Raw genomic sequence first — 13902 nt, forward strand, 5'->3', positions numbered from 1 at the left:
GTCATATAACCATTTGTTGATTTCTGTCAGGCAATTACTTAAATTAGACAATTTATAAAACTCAGACATTTTGAAGGAACAGTATAGTTGGATGTCGTCAGCATAGAGATGATAGGAGATATATTTATAGCGCTTAATAATTTGGCCTAGGGGAAATACATAAAGTAAAAAGAGAATTGGACCCAGGACAGATCCCTGAGGTACCCCACACGGCAAAACTGTTGATTCTGATGTGACATGATTCATGCAAACAGTAAAAGATCTCTCAGACAGATATGATATAAACCATTTTAAAACAACACCAGTAATCCCAAACAAGTTCTCGAGTCTGTTTATAATGATACTGTGATCTACAGTATCAAAAGCAGAGCTGAGATCCAGCAGGACCAGCACAGTGTATTCTCCAGAGTCTGCTGCCATCAAGATATCACTAGATACTCTGAGTAAGGCCGTTTCAGTGGAATGCAAGTTACGAAAAACAGACTGGAAAGTGTCCATAACAGCATTTTTATCCAGGAAATAGTTAAGTTGTTCTAGTACTACTTTTTCTAAAAAACAGTCGAGTCTTAACAGCTTACTTACAACTGGGCTCGTCAGGCACTCTTCTTGGCTGCAGTGGTTATTATTATATTTACATGCTTCCAGCTCCCGTTTTTGCTGGATGACAGCTCGTACTTTTCCTTTTTCTCCCTCTCTTGCTCACAGACACATAACGGGTATGGCAGTCCATTCTCCCTGCAGCACGGACTACACTGCCCATGAGGCTACATTAGGACTATGCCTGTAACGCTCTGGCTATTGCCTTCATATTAAATAATGTTTTGAATAATAATTAAAAAAAATATTTCTTCACATCACTACATCACTATGTGGGCCGCAAGTAGAGGTGACATGGGCCGTGAGACCCAGGAATTAGAGCCTCTTAATGCGTGTTTTGTTTGGATTTCCACCGGCATGGAATTGCCAAAAATAGAGAAGGCATAGCCTAACATATGAAACAGGAAAAGACCGCTGTGTAGTCCATTTATTTCAATAAAGTAACTGTATTCTGAATACCACCTTTTTAAACGGTAACTGTAACGGAATACAGTTACTCATATTTTGTACTTTAAATGAGTAACGCCAGTACATGTATTCGGTTACTCCCCAACACTGTTCAGGTTACAGTGGTACGTCACGGACTCAGAAGTCATAATCCTAGTGACATTTACCCTTTGACCCTTACAGACTGACACAGGACTACCTTTTTTAAAAGTCAACATACTTAAGAGTTACCAGGAAACTTGACTCAGCTACATATATACTAATCCTATATGTTCATTTCAATTAGGGTACATTGCCTCATGCAAGCCAGAACTTGTGCATGTTCAGAAAGCATGGAGAAGGAGACATAAACATTAAAGAGTGATCACCCCCAATGAGCCTGATTTAGGTGATTTTCTGTAATATGACGAGACTCAGACTTTCAGACACTGTACCTTTCAAAATGACATTGAATGACTGAACCTTAACCTTTGAAAAAAAATCCAATAATCCAAAAAACTCCAATCTGTGTTCAAAACACAAACTAAGGCTGCATTTAAAACAGCTGAAAACTTAAATAATTAAAAGTTGAAATGTAAATAGTTGGTTTTTGTATTATATGATTTATTTATTACATTTATATGGAGTGAATAAATAAAAGTATATTTACAGTGGCCCCTAGAGACAAAGTATGTACAAACTCCGAAGCTCGTAAAAACTCCAAAACGTAAATATTCCAAAACATGTAAAAACTCAGAAGCACGTACAAAACACAGCAGAAGTGCTCCAGGATGCTAGGGGGCAGTGTTGAGCTTTTGTTACCTAGTGGCTACACAAGCCAGCAAGTACCAACGACCAGATTTGGTGTGTGGTAGTAACAGGTAAATGAATATGTTTTGTTAACTAAACCTGTTTACTGGAATACAGGCGTTGGGTTTAAACCTACGTAAAGACAGAGACTTGCAAACCACTGCTTGAATATCAACATGTTGAAAAACCCCAAGTTCTTAACTGTTGTGAATTCAGAATTGTTCATTTAAGTTGTTGAGTCTCTTGCATTAACTTTGACAATGGTTTACTATAAATGTCTGACATGATCATGTCATGATAATGATGTTGTTTACTATTGCATAATTTAAGGTGTAAGAGGGTCTACATCAAATGTCCAGCTGTGGCTGTGTTCTTTGAATCCAGGCTCAACTGTAGTTTCCTGTTTGATAAACCTAATAAAAGGTTCCCTATTGCATGAATTTAGTTTTTCTATTTCGAATGAGAAATAGAAAAATTAAAGTACTGTCCCTGTCTGATCAGTGGAGTTCCTAATAGTGTAATCTCTTTATATTTTAAGGTAGTATGCCTCAAGATGATTTGTGTTGCTTTATGAATACAGCTGTTCTGAATTAATCGGCGAGTACTGAAATATGTAGTATATTAGGTTATTAAGTGTTTCTTACATAAAATGACAGTATTTTAGGTAGCAGTTCCTTAGACACCCAGCACTTAGTCAACAAACTGGAGTTCAAATCTCTTCTTGAACCATTTTTAAAAAAAATTTCATTTGCTGTTTTTTAATTTTCCTTTTAATTTCATTTCAATTTGTCTAAATGATGTGGTTAAGTGTGAAAAAACTGATATGATATAAAATAATAAACATATGCTAGGTTTAAAGTACCAGGATTAAAAGAGACAACATTAGCACATCACATTTTCTCACATTCAGATGACCATTAGATATAAATTTTTAAAACTAGTTGCTTTCAGATATTGCCTAAGGGTTTTTTTTTTTTGTTTTTTTTTGGGGGGGGGGGTGGAAACAGTGTATGTAAGCATGGCCAGAACTGAGGACTGCCTTTCAGAAATGGGCTTTGTTTCAAGGTGCTTCACATACTAATTCCCAGCATGTATTGCATTCCCCTCTGCCTACCCATATTTTCAGTAGTCTGCAGCGTTCCCCTCAGCTGCGTTTCAATGTGGAGCATCTTCTCTCGATTAGGGACATCTTCAAAGCCAACATAATGACACACCTCTGCTTCCTGTTCTTCCGTAGCCAACAAAACAACAGGGATCTTTCTCTTATCCAGCCTCCAGAGGCTGCATCACTGAGCGTATCCAGTAATGGACAAGGCACCTCAATGTGCCCCCCTCTTATTCTCCCACAATCCTCTCTCGTTTTCAGTTTCCTCTCCATGCTCTCAGCAGTAAACATCCTCCATCAGACACAGACTATTACGACTTTCATCTTTGCCTTGTCATTTACTGGAGTGGCTTGCGCTATTTACACATCGCTGGCTAGTGTTTTAGCTTTATTTCCAGTTGGTGAGCTGGAGTCTTTATGGATCAGAGTGCTGTTGTGTATCCACGGTTATACAACAGGACTTTGGCCATGTATGCACTCTGCTATTGGTTTAGCAGTACACTTATCAGTGCCACCTGCTCTTGGAGTAGCCTCTTAATTATCAGATCAAAGGCAGTGAAAAGGTGCTAAGTGGTTAGAAGCTACAGCAGCACGCTACCGGCCTTTGATCGGCTCTGCCCCAGCCTCTTCGACAGCAGCCTGCCTTAAATTAAATATGGACAGACATCTCTCTTTGAGTTCAGCCCGTTTCCCTTCATAAGCTGTTACATTTTTTTGTCCATTGCATTCTGTTTGATCTGAGTGACTGCTTAGCCTGACAATGGATGGCAGTGTACTTAAGAAGGAGTGGCTAGCTAATCGAGAGCCAAAACCTCCCGGTGAGTTACCTGGAAAGGTCTTGGCTTTCACTGGACCAATCAAACAGACTCTCAAGTGTCGCCTATAATAAGGCTGTATGTGTATGTGTGTTTTCTCTGGTCTATTTGATGTATTATTTGCGTGCTGATTTATCTGATTTTCGAGTAAACACCAGACCTCACGCTTCCTGGGCTCCAGAGCCAGAACGGCATCTCCTGTATGTCAGTTCTGAATCTGGCCTGTCACGCCACCTCTGTCTTGCATTAGACCAGAGACTGTTTACGAGTGCTCTGGGCAGACTTAGCTGTAACAGTCGAGGTCTTGTGTCACCAGATGTTTTATAGGGCAGGCGGAATGGCGGAGGCAGGCAGTAAGAGGGGAGCCGGCGCTGGCTGGTCCGGCAGTCAGGTGCTCTGGGTGTCCTTTTATGGGCCACTCCACTAATGAAAGTAGGGTTCTGGGACCGCTGTGGAACATCAGAGGCCACTCCACCCCACCAGACCCCCATCTCCATCTACACAGGAATGTCATAAAGCCTAAAAGGCCCCCCTTTCCACCTCACCCCTTTTATTATTCACTTCCGCCCTCCCTTTCACTCTGGTGTCTACTCTGCTGATTGATTAGATTTCATTTGTTGTCATATTTTCAGACGGCACCTTTAATTCTCCGGGTGCCGTCTGGGGGTAGAACAAATAAGTCATTATTAGGTGAATGAAGTGTGAGATGGCTGCTGTAGGGACGACAGTCAAAGACACTTGATAAGAGAAGTAAATGTGATAGTTGTGGTGAGCCCAGCATATAAGATCTGAAAAGGAACCAGCCACATATGGAACAGATAAAGGGAGTGTTCCTCTTGTCAAATGTGATTCTGACACTTCAGAGCTGCCACAAAGAGGATGTAGGCAGGCTATTTCTGTTGTCCTTCTGCTTGGTAGCAATCACTTCCTTCTTCAAAGGTTCATCTGTTGGATAATTTGTGTTTTTATATGTTTTTAATTCTGCTACACATAAAAAATTAACTTTTTTTTCTAATCCTAGCATTGGGATTAAGTTTAAAAATGTCACTGTTTTGTACAGCTGATGCTCTCATTAATTCGAAGCATATTCAAGACATCTTCTGTGCAACCTAGTAAAAAAGAAAACGGAGCAGCTCTTGTCCTCTGTTACTGGATGTTTTGGAAAGAGACACCAGCAGGAAGGAGCAATCCTGAAGGATCGAATTGTGGAAAGAGAATTTGTAATTGATATGTAATGTTTTCATTAGATTGAGTGCTGTGAGTGTGTCTGCAGGCATTGCAGCTATTTTACATTCCTGGACATGATTGCAAGACTGCAGAGTAGTCCCACACATGCAGCACAACAAGAGTCTCCAAGATACCAAACCTGCACAGTGGGAATGACCTCTGTCCTATTGCATGTGACAGGAAGTGTGATCAAAAGGTTTTAAGAAAGGGCCACTAAAAATTCAAAACTTGGCTGCAACTGCAACCAAACATGCTTCTGAGTTTAAGGCCCATCGTCAGTATCACAGATTTGGAATACTGAGAGTTTTCCGTCTTCCCCACAACTAAATTCAAGTTGAGGATTTGTTTTGTAGATTGAGATGTGTCTAAGGACAACCCATTCACTGATCCTCACTTCCTGCTAGCCAACCATTCCTGCTTTCCTATCCCCAGCTTACAAAATACACTCTTGATCGGCTTTGAACTCCAGCATCTCTCACATGCCTCTTTGCTCCCACACATTTCAGCCGAATGCATCACAGCAACTTAACACCCATATAAATCATCAGGCTGAGAAATACATCCTCTGCCAGGTACATATACTTAGCCAGCACTGTTTGAGTGGTGTTGAGGAAAAGAGGGCATGTGATGAAAGAGAGAGTGAGAATGTATATACATGCATATGTGTATTTGCCCCTTTCCTCGTGGGAGAACAGTTACTGCGATTTCGCCCTGGCAGGCATTCGCAGGATCAGGCTGGATTACACCCTGAGCCTTGCTTGCATGCTTTAACCACAGTACAACGTGCATGAGTGAAAGACGGAGGAAAAAACAACAACAGGGAGATGAGGAATGGAGGCAACGAAAAGAGGAGAAGGCTGCTGAGCTAAAGAGGCACCGTGGTCTGTCCAATGGTGTGGAATAATGTCCCTGTTTACTTTCTGGGCTGTTGTCATGTTAAACAGGCAGGGCTGTGTGCTTGGAGGGGAGAGAACTTGATGTCAGACAAGGGCAATTGTGGGGTGGGGGTTGCATCTATCTACGGTCTGTATCAGTAGTTGGGGTGTGGGTGAAGGGGTCCTGATGGATATGGAACAGAGGTAGGAAGGAAGAAAAGAGACGGAGTCGTGAACATAAGATTGAGAAGGACATAGATGGAGTTTTATGAAACTGGGTTAAAGATGGTTGGGTTGGGTTAGCTTTTCCAGAGACAAGTTACATTTACACATGTCTGAAGTTTCTCTATAGTGAGCATAATGACTGTTACTCACTTTCACTTAACTTTCAGCTTTCAAGTGAAAATTTGTTTGCTTTTTCTTTAGTTTTCTGTTTAGAGTTTAGTCTAATAAACATGTCTTAAACCGCACAGAGTTAATACATTACTATACTGTAATATATTTACTATATTTGCACCTAAAAGCTGTCTGAGCGTAGAGAGGAAAATCATCTGAAATCACACGGACATTTATGGTAAAGTATCAGCCTCGTTCATAATGATAATATAAAGTTGGATGGAGCTTATAGGTCTGAAAAGTAAGGACATACTTATAGGCTGCGGCATTTAAGGGAGAAAAGTGATGAGGGCCTGTGACTGACAGGGGCCCGAGAAAAAACTATTACAAAAATTATTAACCCGTCACCATAAAATAATGTGCTTCACAAAGTACTTATGAGTGTTTCCTAGAATTTGTTTTGTTTTGGGCAAAAATAAAAATAAAATCCAGCCAACCTCTGAACTCTATGGAAGCCCGTTTCCGCCACTAAATAAAAACAAAACAGCTAGTATCCATAAGTCGAAATTTCAAGTTACTTTTCTCAAAATTTTGAGAAATATAACTCAAAATTTCGAGTTAGTTTTCTCAAAATTTCGAGTTAGCTCTGCCAATCAAAAATATACGTGAATGAGGTCGCTTTCTTGTTACCCGGAAGCATATGGCGCAGAGGAACGCGCACTCAAAAATGGATCCCAACAAATTGGCGCTTTCGCGAGTACGTTTGCTGATAGTAACACCATGTGATTCAGCTAATAACACGGGGATTTCATCATTTGTGAAGCCAGGCTGAAAACACTCAGCAATCTGTGCATTCACGACTGGATGTAATACCGGCAGCTTAGCTGTAGCATTTGTAGCTGAGGGCTTCAGCTTCCGGGTAACGAGGAAATGACGTCATTCACGTAGATTACTGATTGGCAGCGCTAACTCGAAATTTTGAGTTACTTTTCTCAAAATTTTGAGTTAATAAATCGAAATTTCGAGGTAACATGTCAAAATTTCAAGAAAGTAACTCGAAATTTCGAGAAAATAACTCGAAATTTTGAGTTATGGATTCCTTTTTTTTTTAGTGGCAGGAATGGGCTTCCATAGAGCTCACCTCCCGCCTCCTTTTTATGATTTAGGTTTTCACAGTCTTCCCAGCTAATGCTGAATGTTAGAGCAGTGTGTCAGTAGGATGGCTCCCTACTTGAGAGACAGCTGCAAATGAAACTCATTGCAAAGTATTAGTGAGCTTCATTTCTGACAGACTGAACCAGCACCGCTGATATCTGAAGGAGGAGGTGAGTCCTTTTAAAATGTGTCTAATTGTAGGAAACCCTTTGGAAAATACATTTTAATTCTAGACGCTATTTACATAAACCCTGTAAATGACACTACCTGTGACTGTTGCAGGTGGTAAGAGCTAAATCTGAGTTCCACCACGTCTCAGGACATATTTTAGTTTGAAAACTGATATCCCAACGATCATTGAAGTTATATTTGCCAATACTATATATTATAAATAAAAATGTTTAAGCAGTAAAGAATCCTTTTGCACACTTCCATTCAAACAGTAGGGCGAACACAGCCTGCAGAGTCAATGTTCTACTTCTGGCAACAGCCAGAATACTGAGTTCAAGCTTTTAAAACAGCAGTCCAAATAAACAAACAAACATTATTGTAGCAACTTTTATTAATATACTGTATACAATTTGGATGCCACCTAATATTGTACTTAATATATATTAGAATCGTAGCGCGTTCTTGGTGGTTTCTGCCATGTTGTTGTTCACAAAAAACACTACAAAGATAGATGTCAACAAAAACACCTAAATGACCCATGAAAGGATCATCAGCAGGATATCAGAGGGAAGCTCGACATGGAGACAAAGGACTGTTATTAGGAAGGGTTGAATACAGAAAATCTTTTTTTTTCTAGGAATGTAAACGTATTGTAAAATGTGTTTTTCTTTCAGCAGCTTCTCTGAAGTTTTGTTTTTATGCTTTTATAAAATGAAGAACTATTCCTGCTGCAGTCAGTGGATAATCTACGCTGTGTTCCCGCGTGTCATCCGTCTTCATGTCTTCAGTCTAACCTAGCTTTTAACTACCCCCACCCTTTCACATCTCCTGTCCAGGCACTGGCCTGTGTAAGTGTGCTCAGGGGAGGGGCAGAAGGGAGAGGGATTGGCAGTGCTGGGTCGCTCATGCGAAAGCAGCCCAAGTGCTTGTGGTCATTATCAGAGCAAAAGTCATAACGTTGCTGTGCCAATTAGTTTTGACCCAGAAGTCTGAAGACTGGGGACAGGCACCGCTCCATCCACAGCAGATTCAAATTGAAACACACGCACGGACGCTGATTTATCCATAGACAAGACTGAACTGTCACACACACACACACACACTCAGGCTAGACGGCATGTGAAGCATTCTTTCCATTTGTGTGGCAGACGTGAACATTACTAAATCTCTCCCTCTCGTGGCCCATATTCTGTTTTCTCCGTCTGCTTCCATCTCAACACAGAAGTTTTCGGTTCATGTGCTTTCTGATGGACGGGGTGTTCTTTGAATGACAACTTTTACATAAATCAGAAAAAACATGTCAGAGGGAGGACCCTCTGGGAATGAAGTCAAACTTGTTTTGATCAGAATCAGCAACCAGGAGACATGAAAAGTTACCAAAAATCTGCACGTCGCGTTTAATGTGTATTTCCTTCATAGTGTGTAGTACTGGCCTCTGCAAGACTGTTAAAAAGTGGCCACACATAAGAAAACACATTGTAAAGTAGTAAGTTCCCAGTAATTCTCAGTTAAATAAAAAAAACAAACAGATTTTGTGATAGTTTGCAGTATGTGTACAAGTGAAGCAGGGATGGCCCCATCTGGCTTTGTTGGGGGTTAGGGTCCAGTGCGTTACCTTTGCTGTAGGTAACTATCAGTATCAATCTGATACCAGTGTTAAATCTGCATTCCTCGCTGTGTGTAAAAAACTGTAAATCAGTCTTTCATGTACAAGAAACAATCAACATCAACTTTAATAGCATGTAAGTATTTTGGTATTTATTAGTGAAATAATAAAATAATGCTATCCATCTAATTTATTTGCAATGATATAATTTCAGATGTAATTGGAAGTCATTAGGCTGCAAACTGCTGTCCTTTTCCCTCCTCACATAAAGGTGTTGCACCCTTTGGTTTTCTGTTCTTACCAGGCGACATTGCCATGGCTTTCTCTGCTGACCTAACCTGAGTATGAAGCAAGATTAATGGGTTACGGAGCATTGTTGGACTTAAAGTCAGTGTTTTCTTGTGGTTCTCTTTACCGGGCTAAATCACTGTAGGAGCTTACGCTGGTTGGGATCAGGGTTTGTTCAGAGTTTTGGTTTAAAATCAGTTGGAAGCACCACAGTATTTTTTACATCAGGAAAAGGATGTAAAAAATATAAAGTCCAGTATAAAGGATGTCACTAAAAAGGTCATATAAAGGCCCTTTATACTGTAAGGTAAATACCCTGCATTAATATAAAGAAACTCCAACAACTAGACGGCCGCTATGAGCAAGCACTTTGGCGACAGTGGGAAGGAAAAACTCCCTTTTAACAGGAAGAACCGGCAGAACCAGGCTCAGGGAGGGGCGTGGCCATCTGCTGCGACCCTTTGGTGGTGAGAGGAGGGAGACAAGACAAAAGACATGCAGTGGAAGAGAGACAGAGATTAATAATAGCTCATAATTAAATTCAGAGTACACTGAAAAAAATGCAATAGGGTGAATTTGTTGAATTTGCATAGAATTACTTCATATATCCAGCATGACTAATTTAAATTTCACATCTAAACATATTTTTGTCTTTTAATTTTCACATATTCTTTAAGAATATTCATTCTTTTAGAACAAATCATGTTGAAAAGAAACAAGTTAGTCGTGTTTTATCCTCAAGCTCCGCCCCCTGGAAAGGAAAAATCGGCTGCACTGTCCGCCATTTTTGTCTCTCGCTTTGGAAAATCTACTACCATCTGGAGTTTTACACTTGAAGGTAAATAAGATTTTAAAGCTACCAGTGAGAAAGAGTGTAGACCCTTTATGTATGTGGACTTTTACTGGGGTGTTATTATTTTACAGGTATGTGGGCTGTTTATCGAAAACCATAAAAGGCTAATGTTAGGCTCCAGTTAGCTAATGGTAACCGAAATTATGCGATAAGCAAATTAGTAATTAACATATATAATGTGAGTTAATATTGTTTGTATATTCTTTCAGTCTAAATTAACAGACTATTACAAACTTGCATCGGTGTCTGTAGTAAGTGGTGGTACCTGCAGTGTCTTAACCATTAAACAAGCTAATGTAGGGCTGGGATATGACTAGTTTGTTGAAACATGTCTGCTGCCAATGTGACTGCTCACACACGGTAACATTACCAGCACATAGCCACAGCCGCTATAAACATGCTGAAAGGTCAATCTAGCTTCTGTAGTCAGCAGCTGGAAGACTCAACACAGACCCAAGATTCAGTGTAACGGTTATCTAAATGTTGTGTGTCCTGTTTGTAAGCCCAGAAAAAGAAATTAAATAAAATGACGACCTTGAGCTTCAAGCTAATGTAAGCGTAATGCTATAGCATAAAGCAACTAATGCAATGATGAGGTTGTTAAGTTAGTAAAAATACAGTAAATATATCCAACATGAATCATTTATATTTTTGGTCTAAACATAAATAAGTCTCACGCCTTTCACTTGTTTTAGAAGGATGTTCAGTCTTTTAAAACCAGTCATATCAAAATAACAGAAAATAGTTATGTTTTCTGTTGAAACTCCACCCCCAGGGTGTGTTCTATGAGGGAAAATTCACTGTGGCGGTCCGCCATTTTTTGTCTTCGCTTCGTTTACGTTTGGTGCTGAGCTTTACTTTGTCAAGGTAAACTGAAAACTACATGTTTGAGAGGAAACGAAGAGAACATCCATTAGATGGGGAAGTTTTTCTCATGAATTGCTGTTGAGCAACATAATGGAAAAAACAAGTCATTCCTTAAGTTAACTAACGATAATGCTAGCTTAAGCTGCGAGACAATATTATGTGCATTAGCTTTTTTTTCAGTGTGTGCCCAGTCACATCCGCTTGTTTTTTCTCAGTGAATACAGACTAACAAACTCGTGTCCATTTAGTTAACTGGTTGTACCTAAAATGTTTTAGTTAAACAGTTAAATAAGCTAGTTTGCCATGGGGTGGGCTCTGTGTGTGTGTGTTTGGGGGGGGGGGGGTGTCTTCACTAAAGTCGGTTTATTTAGGGCATGACACCTATGCAGTACTCATTAGGAGAGGAAGTGCATGACGTGGGGCTTTATTTCATGTTCTGGGACAGTGAATGTAATGTACTGATAACATGTTAAAGACACACAAAAACCCAACAAATTGTTTTAACTGATTTATAGAGAGACTGAGAGGAGGGCTTAAAGAGATAAAAATAATGACAGTATAAATATGTTAAATTTATTTTTTCTGTATCGATATATGGTGCTTATCCCTACTGAAGGGCAGATTGGTGTTGCTTCAGAACAATTCTCTAGCGCTGTTATGTAGAGGTGTTACAGTTAAGGTTTTAATAACATTATTTTATTTACTAGTGAAGATTTGCATATGTTATCTCTCATTCTGTAAGGTAAATTTTCTGGAAAGGTCAAATTAACTAATTTAACTAAGTATTAATGAAAGACCTTGATGTGTATATGACAATATTAGATGTAGTTTCTGGGTCATTTGGCAGAACTGCAAAATGGCCAGAAGGAGGCAACTGCTGTGGTTGCAAACAGGCTTTGGGTGGTATGGAAGTAAGGGCAACTATGGAACTGCTCAGCAACATGGGACCCATAGCTAATAAATAGTAATATGACAAAAAATAACAACTTTGTGTGGATGTAACCTTGTGAGATTTGAGATTTTGACAGCATTTTTATGTGACAACTTCTCTTTTTAGATAAATGCAGAGTTTAAGCGCATTACCACCATGCCACTGCAGTCCATATTACTCTCGCAGATAGATGTGCTATCTGACAAACTAATAAAGGTCTTCAAAAGGCGAGGAGGACAAATAGGAAGAAGACTTCAGAACATTCTGGAGCCCACAGCCCAGGTAAGAAAAAAATTCATTTGTATATACACTTTAGGGAAAATAATAATTTTAACAAAATGCTGCTTGTCACTCTATGCCAGGAGTATGTTGAAAATCACCTGGGATTTTCACAATTTACCATGGGTGCGTTTTTTTGTTTTGTTTTTTTTTTTTTCTTTTACCTGCATTAGAACTATGTGTGGAGTTCATAGTTGAACACCTCTCTATGCTCTGACAGTATTCTGCTTCTTTGCATGGAGATTTCACTTCATGCATTACCTTTTTAAGCATTCTGAGGACTCAAATCACATGCTGTAATGAATCCATTTTTTTTTTTCACCTAATGTGTTAATGTTAACATTTTTTGGAATAGTGACACAGATTAAAATAAGATTTGATATAATGTTCTTTGACCAGTGTTCTGTTTAATTAAATTTTGGAATTCTGCATTTTCTAGGCCACAGATGAAGCCATTATCCAACGATCTAATAAGGAAACAACCATGGGAATTTACATCATAAAGTCAAGAGATGCCAATGGCAGCCCTGAGGACATCGGGATAGTCCTTGAAGGCCAGAGAGTCTGGCAGGATTTGGATAACTATACCCTAGCAGCTGCAATGCTGTTTGGACTAATGTACACTTTGAACCTCACCTACCCACTGGAAAAGTATACCTTCGAGGTATTATAGAAACTGGTTATGGAGCTCAAAAGGAACAGCCTTTCAAAGAAGGCCCAGGTTTTCAGGACCAGACTGTACGATTGAACAGTTTTCCAGTTATGATGTGGGAACAACATGTTTACCTCTTCGAATATGTACCATCCTTTCTTTTAAGCCAGCACTGGTAAAGTTGCAGTACATAGTGAAACTTATTTTTCTGGCACTTTTCAACTTGGGGCCTTTATTCCTGCAGTTTTCACTTTTCAAGCCATGGTTTTTTTTTTTTTTTAAAAATTCAAACTTTGAATGTCCATTTTTCTCAATGGAAATGGTGCCTTGCACCAGTTTCACCAGTTTGCAATTTTTTTCCCAAGGTGCACCACTACAAACAGATTGCATCGTCTAGTATTAGTGATTGTGATGTTTAGTGATAGAAGCAAGCCAATACTAATCAGTTTAGGTCTCTTGGTTGTGTGCCTGTGGGTTATAATGTTATTTTAAGTCTCTTCTTTGTGTCATTTTAATAATTACACCCCTGTTGCCATATTACCTTATGGTTCTTACATTTATAAAACTATTTTTTACATAAGCGCGATGTCATAAGGCCCCACAATGTTGAATTCAGGTTACAGCAGATAACTTTGAGGAATGTTATGGAATGTTTTTCAAGAGATGCATTGTACAAATATGACTCATGTATATTTTGGAAGCCTGAATTGAAAGTCCATTGTTACAACTGTGTAGTATTTTCAAAAATACAGGTCATTGTTCAAAAATGTTGTGCTTATTTCTTTGATTGAGAGAAAGTGTACAGTACATACAGTAAGATCAGCCTTAATTTAGTTTCATTTATTGAACACTCAATTATATATTAGATTATATATTATATATTAGAAATTTGTTATAAAATAAAATAAG

General features: G+C 39.2%; 1 long non-coding RNA gene across 2 annotated transcripts; it reads left to right on the forward strand.

Moving 5' to 3' along the window:
• The first annotated feature begins 10009 nt into the window (after positions 1-10009).
• On the forward strand, positions 10010-13269 carry LOC143421420 (uncharacterized). Of its 2 annotated transcripts, XR_013101051.1 has the most exons (3): positions 10010-10249; positions 12189-12344; positions 12781-13269. It is a non-coding gene; the product is annotated as an uncharacterized LOC143421420 (long non-coding RNA). The 2 variants fall into 2 exon arrangements; XR_013101050.1 differs by lacking the exon at positions 10010-10249 and having other exon boundaries at positions 11503-12344.
• The last annotated feature ends 633 nt before the right edge of the window (positions 13270-13902 follow it).

The sequence above is a fragment of the Maylandia zebra genome, linkage group LG12 (genome assembly GCF_041146795.1).
Source record: "Maylandia zebra isolate NMK-2024a linkage group LG12, Mzebra_GT3a, whole genome shotgun sequence".
Classification (NCBI taxonomy): Eukaryota; Metazoa; Chordata; class Actinopteri; order Cichliformes; family Cichlidae; genus Maylandia; species Maylandia zebra.